The sequence below is a fragment of the Numida meleagris genome, chromosome 1 (genome assembly GCF_002078875.1).
Source record: "Numida meleagris isolate 19003 breed g44 Domestic line chromosome 1, NumMel1.0, whole genome shotgun sequence".
Taxonomy (NCBI): Eukaryota; Metazoa; Chordata; class Aves; order Galliformes; family Numididae; genus Numida; species Numida meleagris.
The window spans coordinates 113,840,259-113,862,256 of NC_034409.1; the positions used below are offsets into that span (position 1 = coordinate 113,840,259).

At 38.6% G+C, this 21,998-nt stretch overlaps 1 long non-coding RNA gene across 1 annotated transcript; it reads left to right on the forward strand.

Annotated features, from left to right (window-relative positions):
• Positions 11,182–15,154, forward strand: LOC110392884. The gene is made up of 4 exons (XR_002434676.1): positions 11,182–11,290; positions 12,382–12,561; positions 12,745–12,832; positions 15,035–15,154. It is a non-coding gene; the product is annotated as an uncharacterized LOC110392884 (long non-coding RNA).

Genomic DNA, 21,998 nt, shown 5'->3' on the forward strand with positions numbered 1-21,998 from the left:
GTGAAGTCCTGTTGTTAATTACTTGCTTGGCTTGCAATAGAGCTGAACAAAATGTTCCCAATAATACTCCAAATTATTTGAAATGTGATTGTTTCTTAGGTTTCATTGCAATGAAATCGTTACAGTAGTTATGTTGAGATTCACAAAAAGTTTTTGAATGAAAATGGGTCTTTGTTGAAGAAAGAAGAATCAGTTTTTATAGTAAAAGCACTGAAAAAATGCTACTCTGCCATTTGGATTCGAGAGATGGTAAAACCTGCTTGAGCTTTATTTTATCCTCTCTGACACTTAAGATGAAACTCAAGAGCTATAAACATAGGTGGAAAAATGAAATATGAGACTCTAAATAATAACCTATCACATTTCACCTTGCCATATTCCTACTTCTTATAGCTAAATTAGTAAGAGAAGAGAATTAACTAATTAAAGGGGTAGAGACGATGCCTTCTAGAACTTGAAAAATCTCATTACTTGCATACAAGATAGCGTGGACCTAATTTGCATTTATGTAAATCCAGTGGAAGAAATGCAATTATACTAGCATAACTTAATGTGAAGATGAATCAAACTTTATGTCTTTCTTTATAGCTATGGTGAAAAGTTTTGGTAAAAGCTGGGTTTCGAAAAAGGCCCTTTAAGGTGAAATATAGGGTCTTTAATTGGTGGATTGTTTCAAAATTTCTACCTCAGGAAAACACTAACTCCCCCCCCCTCCAGTTTTTATGATGGTGAAGTATGGGATTTACTGAGAGTTACCTCCAGGTTGCGTGCATGTTAGTATTTCATATCTTGTATCTGAGCTAGCTGTCCATGAAAGCTCAAGTTTGCTTGGGCTACCAGGCAAATTCTGCCCTTTGCAGCTGGTTACATCAGTCCCTTCTAGGAAGGACTCAAAAATTCTTGCCCACCTGATATCCACCACATGGCATCACCTCAAAGTCTGATTGGAGTCTGTACAACACTGAAACCCATTCTCACAGCAGGCATCACAATTAAAGTTCTCCTCACATATTTTCTGTAGTTTAACTGAACAAAACATCACCTCTGAGGGGAAATAACCAGGACTTGACCCCACCCTTGGGCACTGTTGCTTGGTAGTAGGGATGCAGCCTTCTGTAGGGATGATACTGCTTGAAAGACAAAATGGTGCCATTCCTGCACAGGGATCCTGGAGCTCAAGGCTCTGGGTTGCAGTCTGGGTGTTACAGAGACTTTTCCTATGTTGTCTCGTTTCCTCCAGCAGATCATGAAAGTGAAGTAGGCAAGGCTTTGGGGGATATGGGGAGAGAGAAAGAAGGAGTAGATAGTAAGGGATTTGTGAATAGGTGCATGTGGTTGCCTCAGGCTGTCCCCATTTGAAAGACTTATGTGCTAGGACTAGGTAAAGATGAGTAGATGTCCAAATGCCCTGGATCCACACCCACCACTCCCTCCCTCCTTAAAGTCCTGTTTCTGCCCCTGTTCAGAACACTTTCTCTGCTGAACTCTCTCTGAGTATCTTCCCTGAAGCCCTTTGCATTCAGAGACTGTATAAATGCTAATTTTTCTCAGTCTGCCCAACCCGCTCACACTGCTTTTCCTACCCCTTCCTGCTCACAGGGGTTGCTGGTGCTCCCATGGCCTGTTTCAGTGGCTCACCCACATTACATATCAGCTCACAAGACAAGCCATTCTATCCTGAGGGAGATTTTAAAAGTCAGAACATGGGTATTTATGCAAAGTCTTTACAAATAAGACAAGATAAGTGGAGGATTCCTTCATCACTACTAGTGATTTTATCAGTGTGCGGGTGGACGATCATCCAAGATTTTTTTCACCAATAAAAATACTATAATTTATATGCTTAAAATAAAATAGTTAGAGAACAGGTATTTTAGAACAATGATCTTTGGATATGTCTCTTCCTTCCATAAATTGCCATTGCCAGGAACTAAGCTCAGAAAACTCTGGTCCCTGTATTCTGTTCTGAATCTTATAGAGGACTAATTGATTAAAAGAACTGTTCTTCAGGACTTTCCTTGGTATTTTTTTGCTATCTGTTTTTTTTTCTATGCTATTTTTATATAGTTTTCTGAGGAATTTTTGATGTGGTGACAGAATCAAAAGAGATATCACTCATTGAAATGACTCTTCAGAATCAGCAAAGAAGTGGTTATCTGGAGTTACATATTTTCTGCATTTCAGACCAGATTTCTAAATCATCATTTTGCAGAGCAACTGTGTTATCACTCTATGTTAGAAGCAAATACTTCAGTAAGTAGGTTTGGCAATAGAATATTCTAGAAGTAAGGATCAGGAAAATGGTGCATTGTCTCTAAAAGATGTGTAGTACCTGGCTGCTTTTCATATATATGGACAGAAATATTAAAATTTCTGTTTGGGTAATATGTGTCTGTATATATACACACACACACACACACGTACATACACACACATATATCAACAGAGATAAAATAGGATGTGTAAGCAGAATTAGTGCAGTCAGCTTTATGTTAATTTGCCTTGGATACCAGAAACAATCTAGCCATAAGATACAGAGCATAATTTTTCATTTCCTTAAGCTATGTATTTCTGAAGATATGTAATTTATATCACTTAGTTGTATTTACAACTAAACTGACCCTAGGTGAGGGTGCAGTATAGAGAGGTTCCATCCTTGGGTATGCTTGATTCAATGCATTTACCTAGGAAATAGGAAATAGAAAACCTGATGGGTTTTCTTCTCAGTTACCACAATACCAGAGGCATCCTTGAAGGTGCTAGAGAATCCAATTGGAGATTTCTTGCCTATGCCACTAAATTAGACTGATTTTTAGCACGAGAATTTTAACAGGTAATCAACCCATGGATGGTTTGTACATTATGTTAAAGCCATAGTAATGTTTATAGGTGTAACTAGAAGAGTACTGTAGTTTGGTGAATCTGAGAACTAAATGTGGATTAAGCTAAGTGATAGTATAAAAATCAGTGAAAGAAGCATACAAAACAACTGATCATAAATCACTTTTAGTCCATTAACTTTCCTCATTATCCATACTTCGAAGATATATTAAATGACATATTTAATCATAGAATCATAGAATCATAGAATCATAGAATCATAGAATCATAGAATCACAGAATTAGCTAGGTTGGAAAAGACCTACAAGATCACCTAGTCCAACCATCCACCTACCACCAATAACCCCACTAAACCATGTCTCCCAACGCTATATCTAAATGTTTCTTGAACATCTCCAGGGACGGGGACTCAACCACCTCCCTGGGCAGCCTGTTCCAGCGTCTGACCACTCTTTCAGAAAAGTAGTATTTCCTAATGTCCAGCCTAAATCTCCCCTGGCGCAACTTGAAGCCATTCCCCCTCGTCCTGTCACTAGTTACAAGAGAGAAGAGGCTGACCCCAGCTCACTACAACCTCCCTTCAGGTAGTTATAGAGAGCGATGAGGTCTCCCCTGAGCCTCCTCTTCTCCAGACTGAACAATCCCAGCTCCCTCAGCCGCTCCTCATAAGGCCTGTGCTCCAGACCCCTCACCAGCTTCGTCGCCCTCCTCTGAACACGCTCCACGGCCTCAATGTCTTTTTTGCTGTGAGGGGCCCAAAACTGTACACAGTACTCGAGGTGGGGCCTCACTAGGGCTGAGTACAGAGGGAGAATGACTTCCCTACTCCTACTGGCAACACTATTTCTGATACAAGCCAGGACGCCATTAGCCTTCTTGGCCACCTGGGCACACTGCTGGCTCATGCTCAGCTGAGCGTCGACTAATACCCCTAGGTCCGTTTCCTTCATACAACTTTCCAGCCACTCTGCCCCAAGCCTGTAGCACTGCCTGGGGTTGTTGCGGCCGAAGTGCAGGACCCAGCACTTGGTCTTGTTGAACCTCATCCCGTTGGCTTCAGCCCAGAGATCCAGCCTGTCCAGATCTCTCTGTAGGGCCTCTCTACCCCCAGGCAGATCGACACTTCCTGCCAGCTTGGTGTTGTCTGCAAACTTACTGAGGGTGCTCTCAATGCCCTCATCCAGGTTATCGATAAAGATATTGAAGAGGACAGGCCCCAGCACTGACCCCTGGGGAACACCACTCGTGACTGGTCGCCAGCTGGATTTAACTCCATTAACCACCACTCTCTGGGCCCGGCCCTGCAGCCAGCTCCTTACCCAGCGAAGGGTGTACCTGTCCAAGCCAGTTACTCTAGTTAAAAACTTTTGTCAACTTTGTATATCCTCTTAAATTCATTTACCACTCGAATATAGAAAACATCATTATGAAATTGTCATAGAAACTTTCTTGTACTTCCTTAAACAAGGAAATAGTATGTCTCTCTGTTTTGACTTGTGAAATATGAAAATGCAATGTGGAAATCACTGTGGGAGAATAAATATAATATCCTGCAATATCATTTTTACTGCTGCTTTTCTATTACTGAGATTTAAAGATCCCTTGGTTTAGATTTGTGACAGAAAGACTGTTTTAAAAAGAAAATTTATTTCCCAAAGAAATTACTGGTTTCAGGCAATTTGCCTCTTGCTACCTTGTTGTCTCTCCATACATAAGAACACGTGAATAAGATAACCTGGGAAACCAGTATTAACAGATGTAAAGGTCTATTGCTTTCCACCTTTTCCTATTTTCTCATCTCAGGACCATTGATACAGTACGTAATGCCATTCTTGCTATTGAACCAACAGATACAATATTGTTATAATACTCAGGCTAGAGGGGCAAAAAGGTTTCTTCTCTGGGTGTAAAAAGAAGATATTAAATACATGGGGGATTCAGAGTACATAAATCTATGCAACTGTCTGAAGAATAAATAGGGATGTTTTTAGAGTAGCTGTAGACAGTTTCAGCTATAACTAAAATGTTGGGAAACAGAAAACGATTTAATGTAGCTATACTACAATAAACTAGGGATGGTCTGATTAGTTTGGCCACTGCACACTAAAATTGCTCATGGATGAAAATATCTCCCTGTTGGTGAAAAGACAAGACTGGTGCCTACGTTAAAAGTTGAATAGAACACTGGTTCAAAGACAAATACTCATTTTCAAATAACACTAACAAATTGCTGTGGTCAAGGAAACAGCTTGGAGTTTTGATTGGGTGACTTCTTGCTTTTACGGGGACATAGAGGGAAGTTAACAAATTTAATGTATGTTCCCTCATTCTTGGCGGAGGGAAGCTGGAAAATTTACTGTTTCCCTGTTCCCAGCAGAGTGAATTATTTAAGAGTGGAATAGATAGCTACCGATTTCCTGACCTGTCTTCTCAGTGACAGAATGTGTGTAGAAGGTTTCATGTCCCACAGTGAGATTACTTTGGAAGTGGCTGCGTCACCACAGCTATGTGCGGACCAGTATCCTTGTGCTACTGCTTGCAGTAATAATTACTATACAACCAAACACTGGCAGCTTAAAGCTCAATCACAAAAGCATGCTGACCACTTGCCTTTGCAAACAAATATTATTAATGGAATTGCTGTTTGTTTGTTTTTCTTTTCTTCTTAACTCCCCATTCAGTCTCCATTTTGAACTAGAGATAAAGGTGGCATATTAACTAGCATATTAATAAGCAGTTGATATTGGATCCAGTACTGAATCCAAATCTTAACAGAAGTAAATTACAATAAAGAAGGAAAGAAAATGGCATTGTCTGTAAGTAAATATTATTTTCAACAAATGTCTGATGTCTGTGGCATTGTGTTACAGCTTTCCCCTTCATTGTTTGTTGTAAATTTGATTTCTCTTGACTGAGTGTGCAAGAATTATATAGAATTTCATTGAATTATCCATTCTTACTGAAATACAGTTCTTGCTATACATTATTTCTTGGTGACAAAGAGTGCATATTATTTATTGTCAAGGCAATAGGAAAAGATTCAGGTAATCACTCTATGACCATGATTCTTTTGTAGATTTGATCACTATAGAGTCTCTACAGGTTACAATCCCTACAGCCCTGTCAACTTTTTAGAGTCAAGCACTAATGAGACCTAAACTTATAGCTAAACAAGTGCATTCCAGTAGTAGCTGCAGTCAGAGATCTCTTTTGCAGCAAATATGGTACAAAGAACATTTGAAAGAAACAGTCCAGGGAAGAGGTAAAATGAATATGTACTGAATGTAGTGTGAGCTGCATGGTTATATGCTGGGTTTGAGGGATTTCTTTTCCATTTTCTTTTAGGTATGTGCTCTTTCCACTGGTGGGAATTCCCAGGGTTCTGCCACTAGCCCAAGTGTGTGCCTTTCCTACAATAAGTGTCAATTGTGCATATTTATTCAATTTATTAACCTCCTTCCCTCAGTCACCCATTGTGCAGATGATTTGAAAACCTACTTATCTTTTCCATTTCTCCTAAAACCACCTAATCTCTTCATCTCTTTCTCCCTGCTATAACTTCAGCCTTCTTAGAAGGATGAAGCACACACAGCTGATGAAAACAGAAGTAGAAAATGGAGATGAAAAACACTAATTTGGTTTAATTAGTTGTCAACTTTAGTCATTTAGAAATTCATCGGGGACAGCATATTGCTTAGGCAGAATTTAGCATAATTTTCAAACTGCCTTAGCACAGCTGAGCCCCCTGAGTTATTCTTAATATCTCCAGTGCCAGAAAGGACCCAGAAAAACCAAAGGATCTCCAGGTGGAGATCTTGGCTTAGTCTTGATGGCGTACTGAAATGTGGAACTTTACAAATTTTGGGTCCTCTCTTGAGCCTGAAAACTGGGATGAAGGAAAACCACCAGAATACTGTTTGCCTCCTAGCAAAGATCTGAACTTTCCTTGCATCATAAGAGGAAGCTTTACTTCAAAAGAAATTATAGAAACATAGAATCATAGAATGGCCTAATGGAGGGTTGAAAAGAACCTCAAAGATCATCTAGTTTCAACCTCCTGCTGTGTGTAGGGTTGCCAACCACTAGACCAGGCTGCCCAAAGCCACATCCAGCCTGGCCTTGAATACCTCCAGGGACAGGGCAACCACAACCTCCTTGGGCAAACTGTTCCAGTGCATCACCACCCTCTGAGTGAAAAATTTCCTCCTAACATTTAACCTAAACCTCCCCTCAGTTTAAAACCATTCCCCCTTGCCCCATCACTATCAACCTGTGGGGATACAAGAAAGGCTGTTCAGAGCAGAAGCTGCAGAGCAAGATAAACAGCATGAGAAAGCAAGGCTGAGAACCAAGGACACCTCCAGAAGAAGAGAAAAACAAAAAGAATGTCTCATGGCTCTGATTGGACAAATGCCTGTAAGCACAGTTAAGAAGTGTTTGTGGAATACCTTGTTGACATGTAACTGTGGATGGGAAAGTTGTAAAGGCGGATGGGAGAGCTGAGAACTGAAACTTGTGAATGTATGTAAGTGTTGTGAGAACTTGTAATAAATGATTTGGATTGTTCACATCTGAGTCTGTGCCTCAGGCACTGCATCAACCCATGTAAACAATCATATCCCCTCCTGTTTATGTGCTCCCTTCAAGTATCGGAAGGCCACAATGAGGTCTCCCTGGAGCCTCCAAGTTAAACAAGCCCAGTTCCCTCAACCTTTCTTCATAGAAGAGGTGCTCCAGCCCTCTGATCATCTTGGTGGCCCTCCTCTGGCCCCGCTTCAAGAGCTCCACGTCTATCTTGTGCTGGGGGCCTCAGGCCTGGACACAGTACTCCAGATGGGGCATCACAAGAGCTGAGTAGAGGGGGACAATCACATTCCTCTCCCTGCTGGCCACTCCTTTTTTAATGCAGCCCAGAACATAGTTGGCTCTCCAGACTGTCAGCACACACTGCTGGCTCATGTCCAGCTTCTTGTCCACCAGAACCCTCAAGTCCTTCTCTGCAGGGCTGCTCTCAAGGATATCTTCCTCCAGTCTGTATAAATACCTGGGATTGCCCCAGCCCAAGTGTAGCACCTCAAACAAAAAAAAAAAAATGTTTTTTATGTTTGTCTTAGGAGAATATACTACTCAAATACAGAGGGAAAACTGAGTTCATATAGCAGTAAAATAAACAGTACTATTCTCTTCAGTTTAAGAGTCTGCCCACCAATATCTGCACTACATCTATGAACTTGATAACTGAGATTTGTTTGATGAATTATAGATAGTGTAAGCAGAAAGATACAGCACTCTCAGTATTCGCTTCACAGGAAGAACTAATGTTGGGCTATGTTGTTGCAAAGGAGGCTGAAACCCCATTTGTGCTCCTCTATAAATCCAGAAATCAAGCACAGTACACTCACGGTCTGCAGAGTAGCAGAGAGTTTCTTTCCTTTTGGAAAGTTAGGGCAGCTGAACCAAGCCATGAGATGCTGTTTGTGCATTTTATTTGATAATGTGAAAACAAACCCCAAAAAACTAGGGAAACTGGGAAACCTTGTAGAAGTGCTGGAAGAAAAATGGGAACTAGCTTTGGAAAGACCCTCTCTGCCCACCATTTAACAAACAAACAAACAAACAAACGAACAAACAATCCCCCCCTAATTCAATCCCCCCAGAGAATCCCAACCACAACACAATAAGAGGAAGCTGTAGGAGGAAAGAAAGATCTGGCTCATGGAAGAAATAAAAAGTAATGCAGAAAGAACAGACTTCATGTGTCACAATAAAAAGACCTCATATATCTTTAATTAGCTCATTATAGAAGGGTGTAAAGCAGATAAACTTTTTTTATCTGCTCTACACCACTGATTTATTAAATCAAATGGCATTAAAACAGAAAACTGGAAAGACAGTTACTCTTGATGCAAGTTGTGTCGTTAGGGCGTTGTTCTAAGAAGAAGTGGATAAGAAGGATAAAAGAAGAGAAAAAGAAGGGATCCATAAAGAGTAAGGAACTAAAAGGATGAAATGGAATAAAAAAGAATTTTGATATAATAATATAAGTGTATACAGGAAGCGAATAGGGAGATTACATTACTGCCACCATCCTTTTACATACATGCCTGTATTCCTAAATAGGACTTCTCTTTCCATATCCACTTTTACCTCAGGTTAAAGAAATGCAAAAAACGATGTGGTATAACACAATATGTCAAAATACAGGCATTAAGTGCAACATTATCCTGACATTTAAAGACAAATGGCACTAATTTCAAGCTGTATCTGCCTGGCCTCTGTTGTTATATGATCTGCAATTCTGTAGCAAATGAGAGGAGATGAGCACTTTAGGTACTGTAAGTGTTCTGGCTGCAGCACATCGTCTGCATGCATTATACTTTCCAGTTCTACTATCACAGAAATAACCTGATGGATATTTTGGAATATGCATGCTTTGTGCTGCTTTATATTCTTTTGAGGTGCCAAGAGAAAACAAAAAGGCAAATAGGCTTTAGAGACCATGGCATCATGCATTTAAGCAAGTTCAGCAGCTTTTGGAAAAACAAACACAGAAGAGTGTAAGAAACACAGGCAGCTGCCTTTGAACTTACTCATCTCCCGATGCAAATGAAATGGGAGAGTATTATAATAATATCCTCTGTGCCTCTACATATCAACTAAGCCATATAGTAGTTGGCATGACTTGGCTCCTAAATGGTAGGTATTTACTTCTCTGGTCCTTTCTTGGTCACACAAGTGATTGCGGGGTTTGGACTTTTAATCCTTTGGCCTGCTCAGCTCTTGCACAGGGGAGAAATGCAGGAGTTCCTTCTTCCAAGAAAAGAATGTCCTACTCATGAGTAGGTACAGGACTTCTTCCAATATTTCTGCTGTTTGGTACTCTCTGCTGTCCTCATTTGCAATCAGAGTAGCTGACACTATGAATAATAATAAAGATCTAAAAAGGGGAAGATTTGTTAAAAAAAAAAAATCTATGGCAAGGAAGAACAGGGGATATTTTACAGTTCTTTTCTACGGGCAATGTAGCCATAGTGCACTAGATGAAGATGTGTGATACAGTGCAAATCTATCCCTATTATACATTTTATTAGCTAAATTACAAAGCTGACATATTCCTGGAAAGGAACATAGGACTTGCCTCTCATTTTGGGTGTATATTTTAACACAATGCTGAGAATATTAAAACCCCAGAAACTGACTTGTGGAGATCCTCTCCTGTTTTTCAGCATTTCTGCCCCTGTGCCTTGTGATGCATTTACTCTTATAAAGGGAAAATCACTGGTCAGTTATTGAGAGAATGAGCAGCATATGAGCAAAACAGTATCTTATGAATATATGGTACTCATGTTTGTAGTGCAGGGACTTGCTGTACAGTTCATGTTAAACCACATATATCTCCAAGTACCCTACTTCACTGCATTTGGTCTGCACTGACTCGTAGAAGCTGAGAATGAGCAGCTGCTGAGAAATGGTGAATTCTATGTTACCCATATGTAAATAACTGATAGGATGCAATACAAATGAGAACAGGATCTCACAGCCCACAGTCAGGATTTATGAGTCCTTTGCAATCTCTACACATTGTGCATACGCAGGCTTAAGACAGGCTTAGCAACACCTACATCTTAGCTTCCATTTTATTTTGACTTTTCCCTTTTAACACTCCCTGTTATCATTAGAGAATTTACACAACGGCAGAAAGGCTCAAAAGAAATGAATACACCCTAATATAAAAAAATAAAAGTTCACACAGTATGTAAATCTATAATTTACATTGTATGCGCAGAAAAATAGTTTAAAATCAACCCCAATTGTGAATTCATAGTGTTGCAGTTAAAAATAACATGGAAAATATTTTCAGAATTTAAACATCATCAGTTAGATTTACACTAATTTATAGAATTTGAGATTACTGTATTTTGAATACTGAAGTTGAAAGTCATCGTATCTTAAAAATCTCATCTTTATTCATTCAGATTATTTTTTTTCTGGTACTGCCTGAGTAAGTACAGAATTTTTATTCAGTCCTTGCATAAGCAATTTAATTTAACTTTTAACTAAATGGGTTACGTGTGCTTCATGACTCTCAAGAGAAAAGAAGCTCTTCAAAAAGGAAAACATAATCTGTAGAGTTGCCTATGAATATGCCTTTTTGCTCCCTTCTACTTCTCCGCTCTTGTATCTGTCAGAAAATGCAGACAAATTGACTCTTCAAGTTTATCCTGTCGCTGGGGACTAGTGTTTAACAGGTGCATCCCATTCATCTTCTCACAGTCATAACTACCAACCCTTCTTATATAGAGCACTATGAATTATTGTCCTCTGTTCCAACAGCTATTGGACTTGATAAACACAGATATATTTATTGCTACAGCCAACAAGCAGGATCCAGCTCTGCTGCAGCCCGAAGTGTGGGATGTGAGCCCACTCCGTTTCCATACCTCACCAGGTGAGTTAGGGCACGGCCCAGTAACTACACCTCTGTACAGGGCTAACTTGCTTTCTCTTCATTTTGAGTACTCTTTAAGCTAGCTTGAAACTGAATGCACATGCTTTTGGGGAGGAAGTTGCTTATGCTTCAGTAGCTCTTACCCATATGCGTGGCTTCCTGTCAGACATCATTATAGACTGCAAAACTGGAGAAACCAAGAGAAGGCAGGAGAGAGCAAGGAGGCCACTGTGCTCACTTCTCCCCCATCCTAGACTCTATGGCAGCATCTTTTTTACCTTAAAAACAAAGAAAAAAAAGAAGAAAGGAAGAAAGAAGTAGATCTGCTAGTCCAGAAAAGCCCAGATGCTTTGAGACATTCAGAAGAAAAAGAAAAAAGTATGCTTTGGTATGTCAGCTTCTAAAAGAGTTCTTCTTTAAATGTGCATTTCCTGGGGAAATGCTAGGAATTTTTAATGACTTTTGAAACCAAGACACACAGTTATCCTATTTAAATACCTGTGACATTCAGAAAAGTAATATGGAAAATGTGAGATAAATACCGAGGGCTTGATCCTGCCCTTTGGTAGAATAGTTGTGCATCACTTCCAGTTGTTTAAAATCAGCTTCTGACAGCATATGCCCTCAAAATGTGGGAGGCAAAACAGGAAGAACTCCTTTGGCTATGCATATCTCAGCACAAAAGGTGATGGCATTTATTCAGGAATTGCTGCAAGTGATTTTACCTTCCTTTGTTATGTGGAAACGTGATGTCCAATTTCATACACCGCAATAAAGCCATTAAAGCAAAAACATTAGAACAAGCATTGTAAAGAAAACAAACCAACCAGCTACACAATTAAGTATCTCTCAAACCACTGGAACTGTACTTATTTTCTCCCCTGCATTTTTTTGTTTTAGAGATGTTGGTTTGGCTTCAGATTTCTCTTCTTCTTTCTTCCTTTTTCTGATGATGCTCATTCCTGACACTGAGTTTCACAGAGGTCTGTATTTTCAGAAAAATATTTTAAAAATAATTCATAAGCACAGTGTATATGTGACTTTTTTTATATGCCTGAGGCTTTCTTCTGTGTCTGGTTCTATTCACACAGAAACCTCCAGAAAATTGTGTTTTTCCTACATGCAACCAGGAATCGATAATATCTACTGCAACAGGAGAAATACAGAGGGAGGCAAAAGGATTGAATAAGAGAAGTGAAACAAGACAGATTAAGACAAATTCAGGCAAATGTTACTGAAAAATAATTAAAGAAAATAAAGAGGAGATAAAGGTAAAGCAAAACAACTGATGTACTGAAACAAGCTAAGCAAAGGAGTTGAGAATCTGTTAAGGGAACAAGGATTACGGGAACAAATACAAACAAACAAACAAATAACGCAACAAATAATTATTAAAAAAAAATCCCAGAAGAGAAGCAGAAATCTAAGGACTTCTTCCCTCTTGTGAAATACAGGCAGTACTTTTCCACTGATTTTGAAGGAATAGGATAAGGCCCGTAAGGAAAAGTGGAGAAATGCAGTTTTCTTGAAAATAAAAGAAAGGTAAGGTGAAAACTCTCCTGAAAACTATAATTAATTCAGCATTTTGAAGATGAAATGTACCCTAAACCAGATACATATTATTGGTGGGATTTATAAAACTTATAGAAATTGGGAAACATAATGAATCATTTTGTTGAGACGATGTACAGCAGTGTCTCTTTCTGCCATAGGAGAAGGGCTCTCAGGAATTTTGTACCTGTATAATTATTTGTATTTTTAAGTTTTATATATTTATAGTTGTATGCTTTTCTATGTATATGAAATTTCAGGTTTCCCCTTCCCATTTATCTTCCCTCTCCATAATCTGTTTCCTCCCTTTTACTCTTTTTAAATAGTTTATTTCCTTCATAAAGGGTGATAGACCAGAAGAAGCAGTGGTTTTATAGCTAAACGTGAAACCGATTACCTGAGAAGATTTGCAGGATTGCCCTGGAAGGGGAGGAAAGCAATGGGCATCAGCACAAAGGGCAGAAGTGCAGAAGGTGGTTGTGTCTAAGCTGCAAGAGGAGACAGAGAGGAAAAAGAGGAGTTTGGACCAAAACCTTTTGCTGAGAGGAATGAATATGAGCCAAGTTTAATGACAACAGTATTAAGGGCAGGAGCACATGTTTTGCTCTCAGGGACAGAGAGAAATGACTAGATTTCTCAGATATATAAGAAAGAGCAGCAGGATTTAATAGCAATACTGAAGGGAAAAGAAATGAAGAGAGAAGTTTAAAAAAAAGCACTGGCTTTGTGACACTAATAACTACAGGAGATGAGAGAGCTGCCAGTGGTGACAAACAAAGCAGAGGATTTATGTGAAAAAATGTGTAAGTAAACCTCCAGCAAAATGTGAAGTATCAGCAAAATCTGGGAAATAAGGTCTCTATTAGATGATTTATCTTGCTGAGGATCATCTAAATGTTGTCATAATTAACTTCAGAAGTCCTCAGCTTCAAAACACCCGACATTCTTGTGTTTCACCTTATTCCCTGGTTAATGAACAAAACTGTAACTTGACTAATTTTGATTTTATCTGTGTGATGTTCTCAGATTTGAGTGAATTGATAAAAAGAGATAAACAGTATCACATAAGGTTGAAACTGACAAAGTTCTGTGTTGTAGTAAAAGCAATATTTTTTGGATAACTCACATTGTTTTCAGTGCATTTTAATATAACTTCAGTCAGCCTCTAGTTAGTGATTCATTTTTGCTGGGTTTCAAATGCTCCTTGTTGGCATCCAGCTTCCATTTTTCCTGTACGAACTGCTGTCTCATGATAGGAATGGAAAATAATTATACACAGGAATGGCTCAAAATGGTATCCACAAGAGAGAATTCTGCTGGTATTGGGTAACTGGACTCTCATGTAACAGAGACCACGGATGTGGTTGATGCTTTGGCTCTGGTACATTTCATAGCTTGCAGTGCTGGAGAGGTATGAAAGTGATCTGAAGTCCTTCCTGGAGAAGATTCCCTAGAGCAGAAAATACAGACATAGTCAGCTGCTCTGTGGAATTACTTTTAATTGACTCCTTCTGCCTCAGTTCACCATTTGAAAAAATGAATGCTAATTCACTGGCACAGTGATACTGTGGTAGGCAACTACTATGAGTTTGCAAACCATTTTTCTTTGCGCTTTCTAAACAGTGTTATTTAGCCAGAACGAGAGCTTTTGTAAACAACTGCAATGTGTTTGATTTCATAATTGTAAGACATCTTTTGTTTAACAAATTCAACCTGAGAACATTTCTATCACCTTTACTGTTTTCAAATACCTTAATGAAGGCTGCAAGCCAAAGATGTACCTCCTTCACAGTGAAAGACCTTTCTCTCATTGTTGTTGGTCTATTGTCTACCCTATAAACTATAGTAGCAGCAATACTAGTAATAACAATAGTAGCGATAGTAATAATAATAAACACTCTGGTTTTGATCTTCCCGTTGATTTCAGTAGATATTGTATCTAAAATTGAATCATCTAGATATAAGTTCCTTAACTGGGTCACTGTATACAACTTGTATAAAACTGCTGATGTCATTTGTAACAAGAATTCATAAAGTACAGCTTTCAAAGACCAGTGACCTCCAAAGGTACCAAAAGCCATAGAGTCAGTTGAGATATTGGTTTTGTGGCACACTGCGGTTTTCTCCAAGCCATCTCCTGATAAGTCAGTGTTCCATAGGTGATAATTACTAATTTCTCTTTTTGTCCCACAGGAGCTGATGACCTTATCATCTCTTCGTTTCCTCACATCCCCTTTTCCTGACTGGTGTCATCCACACTCTTCTCTCAGACTGTCTAATTGAGTAGCATAATTAAATTAAACTCAGAGCAGCTATTTCCATACTAGAATGGCTTTGAAAAATCTGCTACTTTTTAAGACCTAAAAAATACCAGTTTTCCATTTGTTTTCTACAGGTTTAATATGTAGTATTTCAAAAGCTGTTACCATCTTTCCTAAAAAATCTCAAGTCATTGTCACCCTAACTGCATAAAGGAAGAAAAAAAACAAGGAGGAGCAGAAGTAATATGTTTCCACATTTTACTCTGTATTCTGAGTTTTTTAAATGTATTCTACATTCCCAGTTGTAGTCTGAACCAGGTTATTCCAGAGAAAGCTGGGAAGATTCTGCTCTGTAAGAATTTAGACTTCATGTAAAGCTGACAAAAAAGAAAACAGAAATGACTGGAGATCGTCAATCAATGCATCAGTTTAAGATAAAACCTTTAAAATTTTATACCTGAATTATTTTTTCCATATAGAACAGTACAATTGTGGAAAGAAAGAAATATTTAAACATTTATCTAACCCAAAAAGGTAATCTCATTTTTAATCTAATTAGTACTTCTGATGGAAGTCTACATACATAAAAGTGTCACCTTATTATGCTGTATTACTTTACACATTACGACCTGAAGTTAACATTTGTGAAACCATGTACTCTGCTGCAAGGACGTGACCAAAAATGAGATCTGTTTTGTAAAGGAAGGTCATGTTTTATACTAAGCAATTTATTTGTTTGTTTTTCCTCTAAATCACATGCCTCTACATTTTTTTCTTTCTTGTTTTTCTTCTATCATATATCAAATTTTAAGTGATCTGTTTTCCAGGGTACGACCTTTAATTGTTGACCTTCTTTGTTTCCAGGAAGTGTTCTTTCTGTATTGTTTCTCAGGGAATCTAAAGAGCAGAAAACAAGAAGCTGCTGTTACACCAGAGCACAGCGCCGCAGGCAGCAGAAATAGCCTGACTTGAAGGAAACCAGTGTGAGCAGTCAGGTGCCAGGGAAGGAATTGCCCAGGCACTGTTTCTGTCCCATGGCTTGGTCGTAGTTCACAGCAGCTTGGCAGTGCTGCCAGCATGGCAGTTCCTGCTGTCAGCAGATCTCTCAAGATCAAAATACAGCCCTGTGATTACTCTCATTATATCTATTATCCTAGATCCGACCAGCTCAACACAGGAATAGAAAAAAATGGTGCTAATTACTCCCTACTTATGACTGTTTGGGATAACAAATTCTTTCATAGAAGAAGCCATAACATGAATGATGTTGAAAGTTTAAGAGAATATATTTAAAGTGCTGACTTCCTTAGCAAAAATATTCTCATTCAGCTTTTTAAAGAGTAAAATTAGCAAGAACAGAGAATCTCTGCTGTATGTCTCTGCATGCCAACTCCATTTGTTTACTTTTTTCTAGCAGTTGAATACCTACTAACCCTGCTTCTCAAAGATTTTTTTTTATTTTAGGATCAGATCATAGACCAAAAACCTAATAATCATTTTTTCAGTGCGCCATAAATGATGAGTATGGGCTTGATACGGTAACGGGTAATTCAGATGCTAGTGAGCCCATATGTAGCAGCTAGATTCCTTCCTTCATTTCAACTTTTGTTAACATAATAAAAAGCTGTAATGTAGAGGCATGAGCATGTGCAAAACATGCTATGATGTATGAATTATTAATCTATAATAGTTGCCCTGGGCAGATTCCTCTCTCATAATGTATTTGTGGTAACAAAGGCTGTTCTCACTCAAAGGCAAGCAACTTAATGTGAATTTATATTTACCAATGAATAACTGTGCAAATGATCTGACTCTCTGTAAATTCACTCTTTAGCTGGCTTTGTTCATAATTTCATGTAACTGACCACACATAAAGTTTCACATCTTCATGTCTCTTACCAGTGCAGGAGGGTTGCTTATGTAAGTTTATATGAGAAAGTGGCCAAGTCATGTCATTAGGAAGTACTGGTACACCAGTATTACTATATTTACACATAAACAGTAGAATGTACATTACTAGCCCCTTTCATGTTGCAATCAACATAGCCTAATGCAAAGCCTGGACATAGATTGGATCTAATATATATGCTATTGTAGACTAGAAAGCTGCTCCTCCTCTGCTTAAAAAGATTGAATAAAATGCACGCAGATCATCTCTCTAAGCAGAAAAACCAACATTTGGCTTTTGAGTGGCCTCATGATTGCTGGAACAAAGATGCATTAGAGATGATTCACACTTTGTCATCTTTACAGAATTGACTTCCATTTTTTAGGCGTTAATTTTTTTTGTAGGTTGAAATACCAGCTAATTTCCTAGAAATTGATCCACATTATATGACAGTAAATGAACAAACAACAACTAATGAGCAAGTCATTTTTCCTCACTGAAAAGCAAACAGATGAAAAATAAATGATTTTCTTTATTATTTGAAGGCTGACTAATGAGCCACATTATTTGAAATGCAAACAGTTTTACGGTATATGCTCCAAGAACCAGCAAGTTAATGGTAGACACAGTCCTGTTTTCAGCTGTAGTGTTTAGTCAGTCTAGCAAAATGTTCTGAAATGGAGACTTATGACATTTTTGGATGTCATGAAAAAAATACAAAGAGCTGCAAAATTTTGGAAAAAGCAACATCTTTTCTGTCTGCCTAACACCTACTTACACAAAGAACAGTAGATGCTGCTATCATTACTAGCCAGAAATATTTATATAAAGATAAATCAAGGGTGCTTTGAAATGCTGCCTCTGGTATAGTTTCCACAGGTCAGAGGAACAAGCAGTTACATCCGTGCTGAATAACTGCAGAGTTCTCAGTTACCTGCCCTGAGGAAGCTGATCTCCAGCCAACCCAGAGATCAGTCCAAAATGGACTGTACTTCTGAGAAGCCTGAGATGCTCTGGTACATCCAGTGTGTTCTGACACTCAAAAAAGCCAGGTGTGTGCAGGAGAAAAATGCTGATGGCAATGGCAGGTACTAGGTACCCTGTGCAATCAGTTCAGAAGACATTCAGTGCCTCTTAGTCTTCATACAGGTGGATCAAGTTGGACAGAGACCCTTAATAGCTCAAAGCTCTTAGAGGAGAACTTGGATTTTGTCACTGTTTCAGTTCTGCACTCACTCTTCCTTTGCATTTCTGAGATATTTTCTAACAAAACCAGCAAAACAACCAACCTATCTTTCACGTTGGTCTGTGTAACTTAATTAAAAGCTTTATTTCAGCTTTGCCCTCCTTGCTTGTGCTTATTGGTAACAGTTTCAGTAAAGAATACTTTTATTTTCAATCCCACCATTCATATTCAGGTCAACAGCAGAAGTATGGGCCAGTGGAGGAACAAGGAAAATTGAGATTACTTTTTACTGAGATTACTGAGACACTTGTATTTTATCTTTAAATTGACCCAAGAATATGCAAAAAGCTTTAGTATTTTGTGGTATATATTAGATTTAATAACAGAATCAAATATATTAAAAATGAATGTTTTTACTGCTCTAGAAATAAAATAAAAAATAGATGCAATACCTTCTGTTTTGTAATCAATTCCAAGTCAGATGACTAGGTTTGATCATGGGCAACTTGCTTTTGGTGTACCTGCTCGAGCAGAGAGTTTTCACAAGATGACCTCCAGGATCCCTTCCAACCTGCACTATTCTGTGATTTTGGGATTTTTAACGATGTAAAGGCAGCTCATGAGATGAAGATACCTTCTAAGCATTCCATTTGGGCCTCTGCTGAACCTGCAGAGGTCAGGAAGGGAATGGCAGCACCACTGGCCTTGATGCATTCTTCCCAGGGAAGTCCATGTGGGGACACTCTGATTCTATGAATACACAGATACTGATGACGAGCAGTGACAAACAAAGGCTGGTAATAACAATTATGATTATATTCAGAACAATTTTGCTCAGGTGAAGTTGCTTTTCACTTCACAAAACAATTACAAATGACTGTATTTAATTATGCAATTAAGAAAGAAATGAAAGACCCATTGCATGACATAAAGCCACGTGCTATCTTCTGAGTGCTGCCTGCAATCACATACCAGCTATGTCCTAGACAAATCGCACTGAGGAATCACTCCTACAACATCAGATACTCCTCACAGTGTTTGAGAAGGTCAAAATGACTTTGTATATTGAAAAAAACTTTCTTTTTCCCTCCCTTTGCAATATAATTTGTTATTCTCAGCATGCTCATCAATCTAAAGGCTTGTTTGAATGCAAAAAGATATGCCATTGCTCTGCATCCGGAAAGATTTCTTACTCCAATACATTCCCCTTGCTACTCCCCTGCCTGAAGGAAGAAGTGAATGGAGCAGCCTTCTTGCTTCTTCTTTCTCCTTCTCTTGCCAATAATTTCACATAAGCCTGGCAGAAAAAATGTTCTGTCCTTCATTTGTTTTTCCTCTGGGCTGTACTTGGTACTTGGATTATACAATAAGCCATAGGACAGTGCACAAAGCACATCCTGCTATGGGGCTGCCTTGTACAATGTCCTGGATCTACTCTCATCATAGTGCAGAGCCTGTGCACAACATGTATTCCAAAAGGAAATTAGCTTCAGAAGTGGAAAACCAGGTGAAAATGGTTCTTCATTAGAGCTAGTAAGCTCTACTCACTAAAGGAGGTTTTGTTATCTAATGGTTACGCTCTTTCTTTGACACTAACTGCTGACTGTGCTTGAGAACCAACAAGGCTGCCTGGACAGGGGATTTCCAGTGTAATCTTTGTTGGTATACAAATGTCTTTAGCGACCCAAATTCACATGCAGCATATGTATAAAATCACACACATCTGTACGTACACTTACAACAACATATATATGTATACATCCACACACTAATACAAACATGCATAATCACACACTCTCTGTCAGCTGCAGTGACACAAACAAATCCTCTTTTATGATCAGTGAGACAGTGTTGTGTTTTAACCCAGCAGCAGCTCAGCACCACAGTCATTTGCTCACTCAGTGCAATGGTGGAGAGAATCGGGAAAAAAAAGAAAGAACTCATTGGTTGAGATAAAAACTATTTACCTAGTTACTAAGACATAAAAGGAAGAGAGAAATAATAATAGTGATAATATATATTATATATGGACATACGTAAATATGAATATATTTACAAAATAAGTGATGCACAGAACAGTTGCTGATCACTCCTTGACCAATGCCCAACCAGTTCCCAAGAAGCAGCTGCATTCTCAGTCAACTCCCCTCAGTTTTATAGTTTTTTTCACATGATGTCACATGGCATGGAATATCCCTTTGGTCAGTTTAGGTCAGCTGTCCCGGTTCTGTCCCCTCTCAATTCCTTGTGCCTCCTCAGCTCCCCTCACTGGCAGGACAGTACAAGAAGCTGAGAAACTGAAATGTAATTGGCTCTGTGCAGCACTGCTCAGCAATGACTAAAACATCAGAGTGTTACCAATATTGTTTTCCTTCTAAAGCCTCAACATAGCATCATACTAGACATTATGAAGAAAATCAGCTCTGTCCCAGCTGAAACCGGGATAGACAGGTTAAACACATATAACATAAGCAGAGACATTTATCCAATCAAGTGAAACAAAGGCAAATTTGCTGATTCAAGGAGAGCATCTTACTGTACCTAGTATATTAGGCATTTTGTTCCACCAACTCTTCTATAATACAGCTAAGTCTCTGATCAATTTGTACTTGGAAATGTCAGAGTTCATTTAAATAATGGTATAGAAGAGGGGAAAACTTTTCAGAGAGAGGATTTAAAAGATTTTTTAGGATTGAATCAAAGATGATAGTGGAAAGAATCAGCTGCAAGGGAAAGTAATTTCAGTTCAAACAATACCTGCTATAATTGTGAAAGAGGAACACTTTACAGAGGAAAAGTATTTCTGCAGTCCACAAAATGACTTTTAAAATTGAATCTAAGAAGTTAAGTGTTCTGGTCTGGGAAAGTTACCTGCTGAAGTTTGAGAGGTTTCCCTGACCTTTACTTGACTAAGGGGAAGTTTAACTGGAATGAACACCAACTGCACAGGTATGCATCACCATACATTAGGAAATAAAAGCTTTCTTTCATCCTTTTATTTGTGTTTGTGAATTAAACATTTATGAAAAAGTATACCACTTGAACTGAGGTGTGATTTGTGTTTTGTTTCATGAAAGAGACTGCAGCTCGATTCATCCTCCATAAAGCTGCCAGATTTGTTAATAGAATCTGCAAATATAAGACCCAGGTACATGCCAGCATATATTTTCTACAGTGGCACAGGAATTTCAGTGATAAATCCAAAATAAATCTTCCTGTCCTGTAGACTGAGTAGATATTACAAACAAGCCTCTTAAATGCAAAGAGCTGTTTCTCCCAGGGGAACTGTCTCCAGTCCCCATTGCTCAGCCCATTCCAGACATGGTCAGAAAAACACTGTAAAAGTTTGCAAGGTAGGGATCAAGTTGGCATGACGCAGGGAACAGAATGCTGGCCTGGATAACCATTTCCAACTCTTCGATGAGATGCCATGAAAAAGGTCCAGGAGAAATCATGATGTAATTAGCACTGAAGTATATTTATTAAAAAAGATTTAGTGAAGAAAAATGTGATAACAGAGTCATTAAATACTCTTTATGCTCTTAGCCTGTGGATAAAAATTCAACGTAACAAATAACAAGAAGCACCTTAGAGAAGCACGGGGAAAATGAAAAAGGGTTTCAGATTCTGTCTTTGATTTGAGATTTCTAATTTGAGTTGCATCTAGTGACTACTGAAGTCAAAAATAACATTTTTATTCTACAGTGTTTAATCATTCTGAAAGCTATACATAAAAGTTTCAATATTTTACACTTCAGTTTGCATATCCTATCACTTGATTTCTGTGGCAGTGAGAGGTTTTCCCATCTAGCTTCCCACTGT